Genomic DNA, 16,934 nt, shown 5'->3' on the forward strand with positions numbered 1-16,934 from the left:
TGGCCTTCTAAATAATAATGCTATTATTTCCGCACGCTAATATAGGTGCACAAGTGCCGTATATATATTTCTTTGATTAGGCATCTCTATTAGATTTGTTCTTAACTGTCACACTATCTCCAATAATCAAAACAAAAAAAAAAAATTATAATTCAGGAAAATTGATGTAAGGAATATGAGTACATCCGGGTTCTTCCTTCTTACATAAATACTGATTGGTGGAGCCGCCAAGGAGAGATATCAAAAGATACGCCGTAAACCTCATGCTTAAGCAGAAACAAGCTTAGCCCATGAACACACCTTCAGTAAGGTTACTTACTGGATTATTACTCAAAATATAGCCAAAACCACTCAACTAAATCAAAAGAAATATGGCACAATTATGCTGACACATCGATTCTCACCAGATCACTGAAGTTAAGCAATGTTGAGCCTGGCCAGTATCAGATGGGTGACCATTTGGGAAGGCTAGGCACTGTATGCACCTTCTGGGAAGGTTGGGTGTGGGGTCAGCACCCTCATCCCGAAAAAAAAACTCCTCGCTACAAAAGCATCCACAAAGTTGTGGATGGCCTCTGCCTCTCCAGGGGCTAAAGGCTATGGATGGATGGATAATTCAAACGAATACATCATTTTCATAGGGCAAGAAATGAAGCCATTTGATGTAAGGAGCTAAAAAAATACTATTTAAGGTCAAAAACTAGTCAACGATAAGTGTTAGATGGATGGATTGTGACCCAGAAAAAAGCAATTGTTCCTTCTTTGAGTATTGATTTTTTTTTTCGGACTGTCATCCTCATCTTCATAGTTGTTGTTGTTTTACGACGTTTCGTTTCAAAGATAAGGATAACAGCCTGCAAAAAAAAAAAAAAAAACACATATTATGAAGTCTCATCTGAAAGGATTCCGAAAAATAAAATAATGCATAATGGTTCTCCTTTGTGAGAGATATCACTCATGGAATGTGAGAACTAAAGGACAAAATAAGAACAACGAGAATTATGAGGCTACTGAGGTTTCTATTCTCCTTATAGACTTATGAGATTATTATTCAAATCGTAGCCAAAACCGCTCAGCTACTTCCAACGAATATATCCTTTTTGTGGGACATATCAGAAATCACTCCAGACAAGGAATGAAGCTACTTTATGTAAGGAGCTAAAAAAAGAAAATCTATTTCAAGGTAAAAAACTACTCAACTCTAAGTGTTAGATGGATGGATTTTGACTCAGAAAACAGCAATTGTTCCTCCTTTGTCAGAAACATTACTGATGGAATGTGAGGACTAAAGGAAAAAATAAGGAAAACAAGAATTACAAGGATGATTATGAATGGAATGGATAAAAATTTGATAATTTATGAGGAAGTTTTATGGCAAGTATTTGTGGACATTGGATTTAAAAATGACCATGTTGTAGTCAGCAGGGAAACAGTCCTATGGTAATGTGTTTTACAGATGGGAAGTTCTGGGAAAGAAACTCTGTTCATGGAAATTTCATTCCATGGGAAGCACATTGGAGGAAAAGAAGAAAGTTATTTGCAGCCGTGGTTGTAAGATGAGTTCTTGCTGCAAGTATTTTATAAGGAGGAACTAGACACTGGATCTCAGAGTGGTTCGTTAGTCTTGTTTCCCATGCCAAAAATTAAGAGGAACAGCTAGTACGTCATGAGAGTAAAAAAGGGGAAGCAAGAGGTATGAAGCTGCCAAAAGTAAATCTAAGGTCTACTTTCTATTCTCTTTTAATCTACAAGGTGGAACAATAAAATCATCGCCCTAGAAAAGACGACATGATTCCATTTCCGTTTGATGAAAACCAGTTTTCTTTTTTTGTTTCAGACTATCTACTAGTTGGCCAGTTGTGTACACTTCCCAAAAGCGATGGTAGGCTTCTATCATGTCTGAAAGTGACACAGTGTTCAGAAATGGGAGATGTGCCGCTGTACAACTCATGCTCTCTACTGATCCAAGTTATGACAACAGGACCATTTCCAACACCCTCAAAATGCATCACTGGATTGCCATGAATAACAGGGACATGCCCAGGGTGATGAAAACAAAGTTTCCGGCCACGGTTATAGTTTTTGGTGTGGTTTCAAGTGAGGGCCACATCATGCCACCTCACATCTTCGAAGGCTGCTTGAAAGTCAACTCCAAGGTGTACTTGGATGTGCTGAAGAGTGTGGTGATCCCCTAGTGCAATCAGGTGGCCGCTGGCAGACCTCGGGTGTGGCAGCAGGACTCAGCGTTGGCCCACATGTCCAAAGATACCTAAGCTTGGCTTCAGAAGGAGTGCTACGACTTTGTTTCTCCTCACCTGACCTGAACTCCTGGACTACTTCATTTGGTCATACATCAAGAACATCACCAACACGACCTCCCACGACACTAAAGCCAGCCTGATTGCTGCCATCCCCTCATCCGCTAGGTATTCACTGAGCTTTCACTGGCGCTTGTGGAAAAGGCATGCTCCCAATTCTAGATCCATATCAAGGTTGAGGCTGAAGGTGGCTACATGTAATAGATGTCAACTCTACTACATAATCAAGAATTGGTTTTCTCAATAAAAGTTTTAAAATAAAGCTGTAGTGTTGTTTTCTTTTGGGGTACACTTTTATCATTCCATCCTGTAAATATAGGAATACATGGATGTACGTAGTATGCAAGACCACAAGGCAAGTGGCTTTGGCGGTAGCAGAAATGAGTCTATGTTTTGTGTAATGTGGAAGGAACAAATACACTAAATATAAATTAAAATCCGACTCAGCTTTTCTTTCTCCCCCATCTCGATACTAGCTTAAAAGTCTCTCTTTATGGGGTTACATGTCAATCTCACTGGAACGTGTTTCTCTTTCTTCTCCACTATGCAACCGCCATTTCTTATCTTCAATTTTACGCGTCCATCTTTTTCAACCACACTTTTTCTTCTGCCGACCACGTGGTGTTATTTTTCATTTTTTTTTTTTTTTTGTTGCACCACTTTCTAATTTGCACATGTGCATTTTTTCGGCTACTGCTACTAATATCCTTGCAAGCCAGCTTTGTTACAGCTACTACTGATATTTTCCCATGGGCTCATATGCGCTCTGTTACATTTGTAACTCGCCTTTGGGACACATTCCAGCCTTCATCATAATGAAAAGAAGTGAGATGAAATGTACATCAATCTATACTAAGGTATCGACTGGAAAATATTTTAGTTCTTTCCCACTGTAGAAATTTAGACATTAGGCTCAGAAAGTGAGATTGAGAAGTCAGCACTCCCCATCCACTCTGGAGAAGGGACACTCTGACCTGCAAAAACGTTCTTGGGCAGACCTGACGGCATTCCTCGGTTAGAGTGCCTCAGGCGATTAACAATAAACTAACACCCTTCTCAAAGAGAGAAGGCAAAGCCTGGAAGCGTGGACCGCCTAGAACTGCACAGAACTGGCATCGCACTGCAATCAACAGGGACCAGATCATTACAGGAATGGTCTAATCTCTGTTGATTTTGGTTACCTGAAGCGTTTGCCTCCAAACTAGTTTGAACGGAACTAAGAAAAAAAAAACATACACTCATCAGTGTTCCAAAACGCCTACGTCGCTAGCAAAGACTGAGCATAAGAGTGCATGTGTGAGCGATACACAATATAATCTACAATACAGAATAGATTTCACTCATGTACCTGCCGCAGAACAATTGCCAGTGTAGGGTCAGTTCACAGGGGAAGGCACAGGAACAAAAAACATGGGAGAAAGCGATGATAAGAATAGACTTAAAGAGAAAGAGGGATTAATAAAAAAAGAAGGCCAGAAACAGGTTTGTTTAGAAGTCAATTTCTAAAAGAAGTCTATTACATGCTAGCATGAAAAAAAGACATTAAACCGTTGCATGTGCTGCTGCTGCTGTTGATGATAATGCTACTGCTGCTGGTGATGGTGATGATGATAATGTTATTGATGCTGATGCTGATAATGATGATGCTGCTACTGCTCATGATGATGTATGCTGTTGCTGCTGCTGATGATGATGATAATGCTACTGCTGCTGGTGATGGTGATGATGATAATGCTCTTGATGCTGATGTTGATAATGATACTGCTGCTGCTTATAATGATGATGATGATGATGATGATGATGATGATGATGATGATGATATTTTTACAAAGGAGTCACGCCTTATCAAGACACGGAGGCTACTCGAGGATACGTGTTAATGAGGTTACGGTAGTCATTGGGAGAGTGTAGTAATCTTTAGTGGTGGAAATTTGGTAAATTGGATTACTTAAGAGGATGGCTAATCAAGAACTTGTTTACATTCGACTTGTAAACGACCAAATTGTAGTCAGCTGGAAAGCAGGCACGGAGAACAGAGTTCCACAGGCGTGCAGTTTCAAGAAAGAAGCTTTGTTCATGGAATCTACGCTTAGGTTTAAGCACAGATAACGAGTGGGGGAAATTATTGATAGTGATTTCAGCTAGATGAGTTTTTTTGTGAAAGTAAGGCTGGGGGGGGGCATAGATTGGAGCTCAGACGAGCATTTACCATGAAAATAACGATAAAACAGAGACAGGCTCGCAACATCTCTTGTGAGAAGAGGTTTCAGGGAAGAGAAGATGGCATCCCCTACTAGGCTATGAAATCTATTTTGAACTCTATCAAGACAGGATAAGATCTTTCTATCAGCTCCTGCCCAGATGTGGCAACAGTACTCCATCTTTGGATGTACTTGGCTCTTATACAGGTAGAGAATTGCACCAGTAGTGAGATATCTACTGGAGTGGTATAATGATCCAACCATTTTTCCAACAGCTTTGGCAACGAATTTGATATATGTGTTCCATCTCAGATCTGGAGTAAAGGTCAGACCCAGAAGCTTGTCAAAACATGGAGCCTCCCCAAGACAAGAGCCATTCATTTCAATTGATGCCAGACGGAGATCAGAGCATTGATGATGGAAAGACAGAAGCTTGGTTTTAGATGCATAAAAATTAACCAGCCACTTTTTCCCCATTGCACCACATGATTAAGATCAGAAGAGAAAGAATCAGAGAGAACTTGATGATGATGATAATGCTATTGATGCTGATGTTGATAATAATGCTGCTACTGCTGCTCATGATGATTACGATAATGATGTTTTTTTTTCAAAGGTCACCTCTTATCAAGACTTGCAGGCCACTCGAGGGTAAGGGTTAATGAGAGTGCGGTAGTCATTGGGATAATAGCGCAGTAATTGTTAGTAGCAGAAATTTGGTAAATTAGATTACTTAAGGGCATGGATCATCAAGAACTTGTTTACGTTGAACTTATTGTAGTCAGCTGGAAATCAGGCAAGTGGAACAGAGTTTCACAGGCGTGCAGTTCTAAGAAAGAAGCTTTGTTTATGGAATTTACATTTAGGTTTAGGCACAGATAAAGAGTGGGAGAAATTATTGATGGTGGCTTCGATTAGATGAGTGTTTTTTTTTAAAGTTTGGCAAGGAGGGACCATAGATTAGAGTTCAGACGAGCACTTGCTATGAAAATAACGATAGGGTAGAGATTGGCTTGCAATGGTTTTTTCTATGGCAAAGAGGTTGCAGGGAAGAAAAAAGAGCATTACGTACTAGATTACGAAATCGGTTTAAACTCTGTCAAGACAGGATAGGGTGCTCCGAGAAGCTCCTGCTCAGATGTAGCCACAGTAGTCCATCCTGGGACATACTTGACTCTTATACAGGTAATGTTGTTGTTGATGATGATATTGATAATGATAATGATGATTCTGCTGCTGCTACTGATGATGATAATGATAATGGTGATGATAATAATAAGTGTGCTATTTCTGCTTCTGATGATGATAATGATGCTGTCAAAATTGTTATTTCTGCTGATGATAATAGTGATGTTAATGTTGATGATGATAATGATGCTACTACTGCTAGTAAGGATGATGTTGATAATGCTGTTGCTGATTTTGCTGCTACTGCTGTTGATGATGTTGATGATGATGATAATTATGAGTAAGCTGTTTCTACGACTGATGATAATGATAATGATGCTGTTAATGTTGTTGTTGATGATGATGATGATGATGATGATGATGACGCTACTGCTGCTAATGATGGTGATGCTGATAATGCTGCTGTTACTGCTGATGTTCTAATACTGATGACGATTCTGCTGCTACTGCTGTTGATAATGTTGTATGCTGTTGCTGATAATGATGCTGCTGCTGCTGATGATGATGATGCTGATGCTGATGCTGCTGCTGCTGCTGCTGCTGCTGCTGATGATGATGATGATGATGATGATGATGATGATGATGATGATGATGATGATGATGATGATGATGATTTACTCACTAAGTTTTCACAGGAGTTATCAGTGATTGTTCATTGACAATAACTAGTGCTTTTTTCTGTATTGAGGTGACAAAAGATTATGCCAGATTTTCAGTTTTCTCCACTTCTTTTGATAACCATTTTGATAAAACAAGTTTTAGTTATCGCAGCAGCCATTAACCATTGAGTTCTTATGGATAATGACCGATGGTCTTCTCTGTAATTTGGGTGACATTAAGCTTTACTTCCAAGATTCCAGTGCTCGTTGTGTTCTTCCTTGGTCTTTTCATCCTCCTTGACCCCCTCCCCTAACCATTTTATGTGGTACAAACTAGAGCTTGTGACACCAGAACATGTTTTTTAGGAGAGGGGGGTATGGGATTTCTGGTAGTTTCAGTTCCTTTTGATTTATGTACTTTTATTTCAATATTGTGTGTTCTATTTCTGTTTCAACATACCTGTAGTTCATAAGCATTATCTTATTATGTAGTTGGTTTTTGTACCCAATGATTTTCTTTAATATTTTAGCTGTTTTCATTAGAACTGCACGGTCTTGATCCTCACGTGGATTCCAATTTCCCCTAGGCTTTCTTTCCCAACTTTTTTAGAACTGCTCCTAGCGCTTATACTTCTTCTTCTTCTTCTTCTTCTTCTTCTTCTTCTTCTTCTTCTTCTTCTTATTATTATTATTATTATTATTATTATTATTATTATTCACTAAAAGTTCTCACACAGATCATCATTAGAGATTACTCATTGACAACGATCTGTGGTGTTCCCTGGAGTCTGGGCGGTAACAAGTTTCCCCAGATATCCAGTCCTCTCCACCTCCTTCAATAACCTTCACAAATGAATTTGCCTAATCACAAAATCTGTTTATCATTGATTTCTCACTTGCAACAGAATTTGGATGGTATTAAGCCCCCCCCCCCAAGCTTCTAGTCCTTTTCACACATCCAGTAGAAGTCTGGATAGTGCTTTCTCTCCTCAGCTTTTTCATCCTCCTCGGCCCTTCACAACTATGTGATGTGGTGCCAGTTGATACTAGCACTACAATTTTTATCTTATTTTATTTTTTTTTTTGGGGGGGAGTTAATTAGGATTATATAGTTTCAGTTTTTTAGTTCCATGTGGTATTTCTCTGTCTTTGTTTTTACTTTTTTTTTTTTCCAAAGGAGTCACCACTTATCAAAGCCAAGAGGCCACTCGAGGAAAAGGGTTAATAAGTGTACGGTAGTCAATGGGAAAATGTAGCAATCGTTAGTAGTGAAAATTTGGTACATTAGATTACTTAAGGGGACGGTTCATCAAGAATTTATTTACATTGGACTTGAAGACGACGATATTGTAATCAGTTAGAAAGCAGGGAAACGGAATGGAGTTCCACAGGCATGCAGTTCTAAGAAAAAAGCTTTGTTCATGGAATCTATGTTTATGTTTAGGCACAGATAAAGAGTGAGGGAAATTATTGATAGTGGTTTCCACTAGACGAGTGTTTTTTGTGAAAGTTAGGCTAAAGGGGAATCATAGATTGGAACTCAGACGAGCACTTGCCATGAAAATAAAAAATCTTTTCTGTAGGAAAGGTTGCAGGGAAAAGATGCAGTTTCCGGTTAAAGTTTGTAACTCATGTATATTAGTCTCCACATTCAATGGTTTTCCTTAATATTTCAGCTGTTTTCATTATTGCTATTCGTTGTATCTTCTCAGCCATTTTCCCTGAGTCCAATCTCTCTCATTCTTTTTTCAAAGTTTTCCAGGATTGTTCCTACTGCTCCTATGATTATTGGTGTTATCTTGAATTTCTTCATCTTCCAGACCCATTTCAGCTCTCTGGCCAGTTCCATGTATTTGATCCACTGCTCCATCTCCTCGATCTTCACAATGTGGTCTGCTGGAACAATGAAATCAATGATCTGACAGAGTTTTTCCATCTTGTTAACTATTATAATATTTGGTCTCCTTGCTTGGATTGATTTATCTGTTTGTACGTCCATATCCCATAGGATTTTATATTATTATTTACTCACTAGGAATAGTCACACAGGCCATCATCAAAGATTTCTCTTTAAGAAAAGCCTGTGGTGTTTACTGGAGTCTGAGTGACAACAGGTCTCCCCAGTTCCAATACTCTCCACCTCTTTCGATAACCTTTGCTGATAGATTTGCTTTATTGCAACAGCCGTTTACCATTGATTTCTCATTGGCAGTGACCATTGGTCTTCACTAAAATTCGGGTGGCAATAAGCCTCCCCAAGGTCCCAGTCCTCTTTGCACTGATCCAGTGGATGTCTGGCCAGTGCTTTGTCTCCTCGATCTTTCTATCTTCCTCGACCATCTTCAACTCTTTGGTACAGTGCCTGTTGATGCCAATCCCGTCCCCTTATTTTTGTTTTGATGTGAGTGGGTGGTGGGTTAACTTACAATTATAGTTTCAGTTTTTTTTGCTTCCGTGTGGTGTTTCTTTGTGTTTTGCTTCTGTAGCAGCTTTTATGAGGTGCCTTAAATAAATTTACAGAATCTTTTTGTATAGGCACTTTTATTGATAGTACGCATATGAAACTCTAGTCCCCTTCAAAGTAATCTCCTCTGGCTGTAATGCACATGTTGTACCATTTCAATCATTTCTAGAAAGCCCCATAGAAGTCCTCTTGTGTGAGCGTGTAAATGACCCTCATTACAGCCTTTTTTGTCTCTTCAGTTGTCTCATAGCGACAGTCTCTAAGGTTTTCCTTGACTTTTGAGGATTTAACCAAAAGTCACAGGGAGCAAGGTCTAGACTATAGGGAGGGTGAGGAACTGTCTTGATGCCCATTTTGGTCAAATAGTTTGTGACAAGGATGGAGTTGTGGACTAGTACATTGTCCTAGTGGAAACGCCACTGACCCAATTTAACAAGTGCTGGCCTCTTCCAATGGAATCTCTTCCTGAACTCTCTTAAAACCTCAACACAGGATTTATTGTTGACTTTCTAGTGGAAAACCAGTGCAGGTAGATCATTGCCGTGCTGTTAAAAAAGGGGATCATCATAAGTTTCTGGGTGGATTTGCTCTATCTGACCTTCTTTGGTCTGGGAGAACCAGCATGTTTCCACTAATCTCTGGGTCATAGCAGTAGATCCAACTTTCATCATGCATCACCAGAGAATCAAGAACTGCAGGATCTGAATTGATCAGCTCAATCATCTCCCTGCTGTCATCACAATGTCTTTCTTTCTGATCTTCTCTAAGCACTCTTGAGACAAACTTTGTACAAATCAAGTTCCTTGCAAATAATTGTGTGTGCAGTTCTCACACTGACATCAAACTGTTCACTTATTGTCTCTGTAGACACACGACGGTCCTTATCTATGAAATTCTTTATTTGGCCAATCAACTCTGTTGTTCTGACTCCCTTACTCCTCCTGCGCCTCTTATCATCCCTCACGGACTCCCTGTTTTCCTTGAATCTATTATGCCACTCAAAAACTGATCCTCGATTCATGCAAAATGGTCCAAAAGCAGTCTGAAGCATTTCATACGTTTCTGTGCCAGTTTTTCCAAATTTAAAACAGAATTTTGTTGCGTATCCTCCTTCTAAAGTGTCTCCCCGTCAAGATTGCATTTTTGAAATTCACCAGCTGTGAAAATCAGGCTTTAGTAGGGTTTATTCCATGCTGTAACTGTTCATTTGAACCTGAAATCATAAAAATTGGTCGATCGTATGTATATATATATATATATACACAGAGAGAAAGAGAGAGAGACAGAGAGAGAAAGAGATAGAGATAGATATATAGATAGATTACATATATTTTTGCCTAAAATCATTGAATTTAATGGTTTTAATAATAACGTTTTTTTTTTAATGAATAACACCAACTTTAATGTGTTTTATAAATTGTTTAAATAATAGTTATGCAAATGAGAAATACAAATAGGTTTGTTTGGGTTTTTGTTTTCTACCATGTATACAGTATTTCAAAAGACTATGCTTTTATTATTGATTTAAATAACAATCAACCGTTTTCCATGGTAATATAGGTGTGATAATTGAAAAACTTTCGCATTTATTCATTTCGGTATGACACATGTTTTTGTAAAAACAAACAACAAAAAAAACAACATTAAATACAAAAATGATTTCATATGATAATTAAAGTGTTTTGAAATAGTGTCGAACGGCATATTTTAGAATTTCCCGCTAGAGTTAATATTAACCAAATTCTGTTGTTTCCAAAATTCCTGCGTAGTAAAATAATTTCCAATGTTGTATTTTTTCTTTTTGTGAATACTTTCCAACCAGTTTTCTTTCATAAACAAACATAAAACAATCGAACGAAAAATGACCTAAAAAAAACAAAAAACAAAAAACAAACAAAATGGCTTCCCAAAAACAAAATGGCTTCCAAATTTATGATGAAAGAGAAAGACGTATACAAACAACAAAGACATATTGAAAAATTCTTTTCATAATATGGTAATGCCTGAACATTGACCCATTTCCATAACAGATCATTTGCAGTGCGTCTCTTTCTCTTATAAAACGCATAAAAACAATACAGAGAATAGAAAATGGAGAATGTTCGCGTGATTATTAAAAACGAGCAAAACAATCTTGCAACAGAAATATTCATCATTGTAATTCTGATTCCATTACATTTTTTGTTGTTGTTTGTTTATGTAGCAAGGAAAACATACGTTCTCGACAAAGAGTGCATGGCAGCTTGATGCCAATGATGTTCTGAAGAAAATGTCCATAGTAGAAGAAGGAATGCGACATGTCTTCAGAAGTTGGTGATCCTGTAATATGGATCAATATCTTTAGGAATGGCAATGCTATTTCAATCTTAAGCGTGACACATCTATGAAAATACTATTTCATACTTAATTGTTGCAGATAGACAAAATGGTATTTCAAACTTAATTGTTACAGATCGACAAAAATGATATTTCAAACTTAAGCATGACAGACTATGGAAAATACTATTTTAAGCATGGCAGACCTACGAAAATGTTATTTCAAATTTTATTATTACAGATCAACGAAAATGCTATTTTCAGACTTAAGTGTGACAGACCAACAAAAACGTTATTTCAAACTTAAGCATTACAGATCGACAAAAATGATATTCCAAACATAAACCTGCCACACACCAAAAAATGCTATTTTAAACCTAAGCATGACTGACCAACGAAAATACTATTTAAAACTTAAGTATTACAAATCAACAAACATGCTATTTCAAACTTAAGCATGACATCCCAAAGAAAATGCTATTTTAAGCATGAAAGACCAAGAAAGATGCTATGAGGATCGTTCCAAAAGTAAAGCCTCCTTGTTTTCTCCTAAAAAACTAAAACGTTGAAGAGCTATGAAGACGGGAGCAGTATCATTAAAACATGCAATCTTTTGTGCCCCAGAATTTATTTTTCTACCTAGTCACCACCATTCTCAATGCACTTTTGCCAGCCTCTTTTGATACTTCAGTCATAAAAGTATGAAGCACACTTTGTCATTCACATCTCTGTCGTCACTGTGAAATCGACGAACCCATCTTCTAAGTGTGCTGGCATCAACTGCATCGGCTTCATAAACAGTCAACAGACACTGGTGAATGTTGATTGGTTTAATTTTTTCTGCATGGAGTAATTCAGGGATTCATCTCTGCCTGTGAGGCATGTCCGTGACAAGTGCTACTTTTTCAGAGTCTCACACTATCAATATCTGCAACAGAGGGATGAAATTTTCAGGTCATGGATGAAAGCTCAGTCATCATAACAATGCAATTTGCAATCCTCTTTAATCCATTCAGCGGAATATAAAAAATAGGAAGCGTTACTTTTGGAACGTTCCTTGTAATTCAAACTTTTGTATGACAAATTGAAAAAATGCTATTTAAAACTTAAGTGTTACAGACCCAAAAAAAAAAAAAATCCTATTTTAAACTTAAGCATGACTGACCAACGAAAATGCTATTTCAAACTTTAGCATGACAGACCCAAAAATCACTATTTTAAGCGTTAGCATGACTGACCAACGCAAAGGCGATTTAGAACATGAGTGTTACAGATTGACAAAAATACTATTTCAAACTTAAGCATGACACACCAAAGAAAATGTTATTTAAGCCTGACAACTCAATGAATATGCTGATTCAAACTCTGTGTAACAAATCCAAAAAATATTGTTTCAAACTTAAGTGTTACAGATTGGCACAGATGCTATTTCAAACTTAAGTCTGACAGACTCCCCAAAATTCTATTTTAAACTTAAGCATGATTGACCAACAAAAATTCTGTTTCAAATAAAAACATGATTGACCAATGAAAATGCTATTTCATGCATACGTGTGATAGGCTAAAGAAAATAGTATTCGAAAAAAAAAAACTAGTATGGCAGACCAACAAACATGTATCTATATATCTATAAAAGTGAAAATGTGTGTACATAAGGACACTTCTCAACCTATATACTCAACGAATTTTTGATCTACAGACTTGAAATTTGGTATGTAGGGTATTCAGACGCGGAAATCTTTTTAATCGGTTTTCATCCGGAAAAAAAGGTTGTTAAGGGGTCAAAGACCAGCAAGCACATCCACAACAGTCAACTTTCTGAAGGTTGCCATCATGGAAGCAATTGATTACATTGAAAATAATGTATGCAACTAACCATTATTAAATAAACTGCCGGGTCTTTGCATATACAAATTTTGTTTTCATTATCTTCTTTGTTTTCCTTTTTTTAAGTGTCAAATTTTGTTGCAACACCTTGTGTGTATGTGTGTGTATATATATATATATATATATATATATATATACATGAGGTAAATGTTTCTCGCATGCTTTTCCCATTAGGGATTCCCCCCCCCTTTTTTTTCTTTCTATTCAAAAAATGCTACATTGCCAAAAGTGTGTTTATTCATAAAGTCTGAAGAAATGCTGGTTTTTGAAAATTTTCAAACGATATAATGCTTAAAATTGTCGAACTGGACATTGAAACAATTGTAACGTAAAATGAAATACACTTTTTGTTGCCATCAACACCTTGTCTTGAAGTCTTGATTTTGCACACACACAATATATATATATATATATATATATATATATATATATATATATATATATATCCGTTAAGATTTTGTTCCCTAGCAAATTGTTTACATTATGTCAAGAATAAATAGGTTTGGAAACACTTTTTAAAGATCGTGTCAAGCCGACCTTTTAGTTCTTCCTTCGGGTTCCTATCGTCAATCAGAATTTCCATAAAGAAAGTTTCTTTATAAGAACTTCCCATGTGTGGAATACGTTGCCATAGCACTGTCTTCTGGATGACTACAACTTGGCCATCTTTAAATCTAATGTTAACAAATACCGTATATTTCGGCGTATAAGAAAACCCTTAAATTTAAAAAATCATCTTTAAAAACCAATATTTCATAAGATAACAAGTGTTGCAATCTCTAGCCTAGGCTAAACAAACATGGTTTTGTGATGTAGCAGTTGTCTTATACAACCGATATATGATAAATTTATTAAAATTTGCCCCAATATTTTACCTCGTCTTATCTGACGGTCGCCTTATACGCCAAAATATATGGTACTTGTCATAATATGTCCTCATTAGAATTCTGATTTTGTCCATTCTATATATATATATTATTCCTTAATTGGAATTCATTTTTGAGATGAGGATTATATATTAATTTATTTTTATTTCGGACTATTAGTCTCATCTTTATTAGTTGTTGTTTTTGATCTTTTATTGGTTTTGTTTATTCACAACGTTTTGGCCAACTATTCCTCTGGCCTTCGTCAGGTGGTAACCGCGACGGATAGGAACTTCGAATCTCCTAACTGCATTCTCAGCCATCACTGCCATCCGTAGTTGTTGTCGTCTCACCACATTTTGGCCAATTAACGTCTGGCATGCTTTGGGTGGGATCGAAACCGCTATCTTCAGACAATGTTCATCTGGAACTGTAGAGATTCAACGTCTCTATCAACTGCGCCACGGGCCCCGAAGGGCGATCAAGGTTGGATTCTTTGATCTTATAAATCCACGTTTATTTATCTGATCTTCTATAGTTGAGTCCGTACTGATTCCAATTAAGGAATAATATATATATATACCAATCGGTACGGGTGCAGTGAAGCTTCAGCTCAACTGTGTCAATAACCGACAGAATAACACAAACTACAAACTACGCCACAGCCATGTTACAGTAAAGCAAACCTACCAAATCAAATTTCATCATTCAATTGACAATTCATCCATCCATCTCATTAATGTATATCCTCAAGTGATTTTTGGCCTTGATAAGTGGTGACTTCTTATTACAAAAAAAAAAAAAAGAGGAGAGACGACCAGTGTCCTACTAAAGAAATGAGTAAATATACCTAATATATAAGAAATCTGTTCAATTTCTTACAGCAAATCAATGTCTCAAAGAATGCGTTCCTTTACTTGAATAGATTCTTATCATGTGCTCGTCAATGGACGATATTAATGGACCTTTCTGGCGAATGTTATCAGTTTGTGTAATCTAATCTCAGAAGCATCAGCAGGAGCCGCACCAGCAGCAGGAGCAGCATCAGCAGGTGCAGCAGCGGCGGCGGCCATTTTTCTTGTTTATTTTGTCTTTCCAATAAACTTGGCAGTGAATTGCAATGCCGCTCACCCTCTTTGACAATTAGTGTAAAATGGAAAGGAATTTGGGAAGAAGAATTTTGGTAAAGGAATGGCGCTTAGGCTTGGCAAGGCATTAATGAGACAAGGAGGAAATGGATGAACGAGAAAAGAAATTCCTTAGCTGCGTCCCTTCATTCTGCAATGGAATTACTTTTTTAAACTTATGAGTGATGGACTGACGGACGGATATTCTGTTTGGGGAGATTATTATAGAGATTTGTGGTGGCATTTAAAAATAAAACGCATTTAGCAAATAAAATACTCTAATTTAAGCATGTGAAATAAAATGATATACACTATATAGGATTAATGGAATATCATAAGAACGGATATTTTGCATATAGGTTGATTCAAGATTTTAACAATCTAATGAGAATCTTATTTCAATCCAACAAAACTGCTATTTTCAACTTAAACATGACAAAGCATGCTAGCTTAAGCTTAAGAAAGACTGACTAATGAAAATACTATTTTAAAACTTAGGCACAACACACTGCCAAAATTATCATTTCAAATTTAACCAACAAAATTCCTATTTCAAACTTAAGCATGACAGACCAGTGAAAATGCCATTTCTGATTTAAGCATGGCAGAGTGTCGAAAATGTTATTTCCAACTTAAGCATCGCATATTGCTGAAAATGACATTTCTAATTCAAAGGTTATGAATTTTTAATTTCTAATTTCAAACAAACAAAACTGCTATTTCCAACTTAAGTATGACAAAGCATGCTAGTTCAAGCTTAAGAAAAACTGACTGACGAAAATACTATTTCAAGCTTAAATGTTACCATTTCAAACTTAAATGTTACAAACTAACAGAATTCCTATTTCAAACTTAAGCATGACAGACCAATGAAAATGCTATTTCTAATGTAAGCATGACAGAGTAGCGAAAATGTCATTTCAAACTTAAGCATGGCATATTGCTGAAAATGTCATTTCTAATTTAAAGGTTATAAATTTCTAGTTTCTAATTTAAGGGTTGTCTATATGACAGACCAATGGAAATGCTATCTCAAACCGAAATGTGACAGACCAATGTAAATACTTTTTCAAATTGACACATTAAACGCCATTAAAATTTTATTTCAAACTTAAACATGATAGACCTATGAAAATGCTATTTTAAACTTAAGCATGACAAACTAATGAAACTGCCATTTCAAATTTAAGCATGACAGAGTGGCGAAAATATTATTTCAAGCATGACATACTGCTGAAAATGGCATTTCTAACTTAAGGGTAACAAACCAACGGAGATGCTATTTCAAACATAAGCTTGACAAACCAATGAAAGGACTATTTTAAACTTAAGCGTGACATAGTGACCTACTGACAGAACTTCTTTCAGGGATTTGCGGTCACATCAAATGAAACGAGTGGCAGATCTCCCGATGAGCCGACAGACTAATAGTCCGCTTATGGAGATTATTAAAGCGATTTGTGCTGTGTTTAAAAATACAAAGAATTTACTAAATAAATTACTTGCTCAAATTTAAGCGTGTGAAACAAAATGATGAACAGAATGTTGAATGAATGGAATATCATGAGAACAGATATTTTGGAAATTATGTCAAACCAATCAGAATCTAATTACAAACTTACAAACCAACAAAAATGCTTTTATTTTTTATTTATTTATTGTTTTTATTTATTTATCATATTTTATTTTTGGAATCTTTTGAGATGAGGTTTAATAACTTGTGCATTCATTCTTTTTGCAAACTGTCATCCTCATCTTCATACTTATTATTGTTTTACCACATTTCGACCAACTCATCCTCTGGCCTTCTTCAGGTGATTAACCATGATGAGATAGGGATGCTGAGTTTTGTAAGTGTATCTCCAATAATTACTGCCTTCCATAGTTGCTGTCTCACCACGTTTTGTCTAACTAGTCCTCTGGCCTGCTTGGATAGAGGCGTTGAGTCTTTACGGTTCCAAGTTTGCA

The sequence above is a fragment of the Euprymna scolopes genome, chromosome 35 (assembly GCF_053919585.1).
Source record: "Euprymna scolopes isolate OS-2025 chromosome 35, ASM5391958v1, whole genome shotgun sequence".
NCBI classification, from domain to species: domain Eukaryota; kingdom Metazoa; phylum Mollusca; class Cephalopoda; order Sepiida; family Sepiolidae; genus Euprymna; species Euprymna scolopes.